Source organism: Haemaphysalis longicornis, unplaced genomic scaffold, assembly GCF_048455015.1.
Source record: "Haemaphysalis longicornis isolate Haplotype H1 unplaced genomic scaffold, Haemaphysalis longicornis Haplotype H1 scaffold_1, whole genome shotgun sequence".
Lineage (NCBI taxonomy): Eukaryota > Metazoa > Arthropoda > Arachnida > Ixodida > Ixodidae > Haemaphysalis > Haemaphysalis longicornis.
This window is the reverse complement of record NW_027526203.1, coordinates 416,865,336-416,869,617: the sequence shown is the minus strand read 5'-3', so window position 1 is coordinate 416,869,617 and position 4,282 is coordinate 416,865,336.

Here is a 4,282-nt window from a genome sequence, read left to right as displayed (position 1 = left end):
GGGTATAAGGATATACATCTCTCTTTTCTTGTTGAGAGCCAACCTTGTGAACGGGTCGTTTATGTCCATGCGATAAAAAATAAGGCATGAAATGGAGGGTTGGACGGAAACCCGTCTGGTAAGGAAAACACATGACAATAAAAACTGGCACCGACCAAGAACGTTTAAAACCCAAAAAAGACGTTTCGGCTCCCGTACGGGTGCCTTGTTCACAATCTTGTTGAAAATTTCCTGTCTCGCCGACACAGCTTCGGTCGCAATCTGCGCAGGGAATGCTGTAGACAACGCCTGGGAACTTTTCCTCTGTGAGCTTGTCCTTCACGTTCACCAGGGAGTGCCGTAACTTTTGAGCTGGCACATGCGCTACCTGTACACTGTAGGAGCGCAGAACACGCGCCAAGTGCTCGCTAATTCCAGGAACATACGGTATCGGAGCACGACGATTGGGACGCATGTTGCCGGACAGCGCAGGACGTTCTAGCTGACGTTCCACGGAGCGAACGAATGACTCAGGGTAGCCACACGCAGAGAGGTCCCGATGCACGTGCTGTATGTCGGCGGCGACATCTTCCGGTTTCTTGCAAACCCTCTTCACACGGCTTACAAGCGAGGTGATTACAGACCGTTTGCGGGAGGCAGGGTTCACAGACTTAAAATGCAGGTAGCGACCCGTATGGGTGCTCTTTCTGTACACGCTGAACGTCAAGGACTTTTCCTCGCGCTTTACCAGAACGTCCAGAAACGGAAGCTCGCCGTGCTGCTCCTCCTCTACGGTAAACCTGACTGCGTCATCCATGCTGTTCAGGTGCGCTATGAATGCAGTCAGTGCCTCCTCTTTGATCACGCTGAAGCAATCGTGTACGTAACGTAGAAAGGTTTTGGGTGCAGGACGGAACGAATTCAGTGCACGTTGCTCAAGCGCCTCCATCGTAAGATTTGCTGCTGTGACTGACACGGCTGCGCCCATCGCTGTCCCGTGTACCTGCTTGTGAACAAGGCACCCGTACGGGAGCCGAAACGTCTTTTTTGGATTTTAAACATTCTTGGTCGGTGCCAGTTTTTATTGTCAAAAATAAGGCATATATGCAGACTGCGAAAGCATTCAAATCGGCACACAGAAAAAAAAAAAGAGGTTTGTTGCAACAGCAAGAACACGAGAGTGCCAACATTCAAAGCGACAAAGGCGAAGAAAAAAAAAGGCCATGTTAAGACGCAGAATACATCAAAACGGACAACAACTCCTTGTTCGAGACACATTTATTTCTCTTGAGCGTTTACGTTCATTACGGGTTAGTCTTTTCCATGTACAAAGAACGAAGCAAGCACACTGGGCACAACTCCGACTCCTAGCTTCGGCATCAGCCCACACAGTCCCCAAACAGCCCTGGCGACGAGTTTTATACTGTGCGAACCGTCACTAAAAGCGTACTTTGTAGGAAAGAACGAAAACTCTAGAGCAGGGTAGTGCGGCATCGAAGGGCTTTTGGCCGTAGCAGCTGAGCCTTGTCACTGAATGACGAGCGTTTTACTTTAGTCGACAAGAGGAGGCACCAGCAAGAATGCGAGGATGCGGTGCCCCGTTCCTTCATCTCTTTATCTCGCCAGTCGGACGCTGGCCAACCGTGCAAAGTTTGCTTTCAGGCTGAGTTCGCTAATCCGTACCGACCATGCGTTTTCGGCGGGCGTCCATTCTCTGCCAGCTGGCCGAGTACCTCCGCCATGACCTCCGCCGGCCGACAAGCACACGCTTTTAGTGCCCCACCCCGCTCCCTCCCCCTCTTCTTAAGTGGCGGGACGGGGACTTTTATCACATAAAATGATGCGCGCCAGCATTGCAGCTAAAAAATCTGTAGAAATTCAGGGAATTGTCGACTAATGCGTAGCATTCTTATGCCTCTCGACTGGACTGTGAGTTCTTTACAGTCGGATTTGTCTACGAGGAGGCAAAGATGTTGGGTTTATTTATTGTTTTAAGTTTTCTTTTGTTTCTTTTTGCCAGGGACCTAAAGATACGCCATTATAGTGAGTACGTGCATTTACTTCGCCAATTATGTATTTTTCCGCAGATGCAAGGCGTACTGCAGAATTCGCCCGTTTTCACAATTTTTATTCCTACTTTGAACATTATTTTGCTGGCTTTTTTAGTTTAGTCTTCCTTTTTTGGAGGATATTTATAGGACACGTATTTTTGGTTTTGTCAGATCATTTTCGGGGTTTTTTTATTTTTAGGTTTTGAAAATTCTGTTCGGCAAATTATCTACATTTACGCCATTATAATAATTTAATGTGTTACTCCCGCGAAATCTGCATTTTTGTGCAAATGCAGGGCGTTACATGGTCCTGGCTGTGGGGTTGTTCGGAAAAGAATGCTAGGCATTGAAATTTGTCCCTATGATCACGCGTCACGGAAGCCTCCAACCTCAGCCCTCCGCCGCTCGGTATACCCTTCGTGGTCGCGCAGTGGATAGAGTCAAAGAGCTAGAGAAATAAAATTTAGTGCAGCGAAAGACAAGGACGGCGAAAAGGATGGGACGGGCGCTAACTCGCAACTGGTTTTTTATTGAAAAGACGGCATGCATATATACATTCTTCAGCGTAATCACACACGTGTGCAAACAAACCTAACAGTCATCCGGTGAGTGCACACATCAACAAACATCAAGAAAGTTATGAAGGAATGCACACTCTCTTGCGTAGATTAGCAGCGATGGCACGCTAATGCAGTTATCTCCCTTTCGCTTGATGTAGAAGCCTTCCGCTACTTCACGTGCCGCGGCGTCCCGACTTCGTTACAAAATGTTTTTGTCAAATTCGGGCACACAGTGACATTCTTTGCAGTGGATGGCAAGTGTGATGCCGTTCCATTTTTCATGGAAAGGGCATGCTCTCGTAGCGCGCGCTCATTCACACATCAACCAGTTTTTCCGTCCTTTTCGCCGTCCTTATTGTCTTTCGCTGCGCTAAATTTTATTTCTGTAGTATGAACCAACTCGCCAAGCAACACGTCTTACCAGAGTCAAAGAGCCAAGAAAAGTGCTGACGAGTTAAGGTGTTGCACAAGTTTCTTGCGAATCCTCCCCCTCCTTCCCCCGTGCCGCTAGTTTAGACGTTCTTGGCGATGGGGATTTTATCGCTTGCATCACAGTCTGCGACGTGGCCAATCTATTGTGAAGAAGTATTATAGTCCTGAATATGTTAGCAGGGCACTTAATCCCCGATTTCATACCTCCGGCTCATAGCGTCCCCTCTGCCTAGAACTAATAGGCCTAGCACCTTGAAAGAGTCGCGCAAAAAGTCCGTTCAACTTAGGTGTTAAGCGGGGTGAAGCTATCTTAGTAGTGGTACATCTAAGTACAGCTACAGTGCTAGGCCTATCTGTACCCCTGTACAGATGTACAGTGGTACATCTAAGTGGTACAGCTAAGCTACATCTCAACAGTTGCTGGCTTGTGTAAAGTGAGATACCCCGTAGTGCAGGGTTACGGAATAATTTATACCACCCGGGGATAAATGTCGTGTGCGGTATCGGTTCGGCTTTTCGGCTGCCTTTGCTGTGGTCTCGTTTTGAACGAGCCAGCTGGTGGTAGCAACGAGGCGAATGGAATGTTCAAGTCCTTTTCATTCCGGCCCAAACACGAATTACTTCTTTACACCGATGTAAGCGGCTGGTGCATTCTTTTGTGATTTTTTCATGTTTTCGTCTACCGAAACTTACTTGTGCGACTTTATCTTTTGAACAAGTGTCCCAGTCGCGCTAGTATAACGAACAAAGAATAATTAGAACTAGAAAGGAGATGATCTCGATACCGCAGCCACATTTGCTCATTTATGAGACGCAAAGCAAGGGTGAGAAAGCTGTTTTCGCCAACAAAAGTGTACGGGGCAAAGCAGCGCAGTAAGCACCACACAAGCAAATAAACGCAGACAGCCACTCCCAGAAGGCTAATTTGGGAAAAGTTTGCAGAAGAAAAACAAAATATGGGGACTCCTAGGCCCTTTTAATAAGCTGCTAATGCGAAGACATTAATGTTCAATTGAACGTTGTTGAGTGCCATACCTGTTCGCTCATTGAAAACTTGCCTAAAGGCAAGACAGTCTAAAAATTAAAAAAAAGGCGGATGGGTGCCCATGTATTATTTGCTGTAAAGAGATGATTATGAATTTTTTTCTATTTAACATATAGTACTCAAACATAATATCAGAATAGCTACACTTGTAAGTACCACCCGACGAAGGACGTCTTTCTGCACTGAACGCACAAACTTGAATATGACAAAGGACG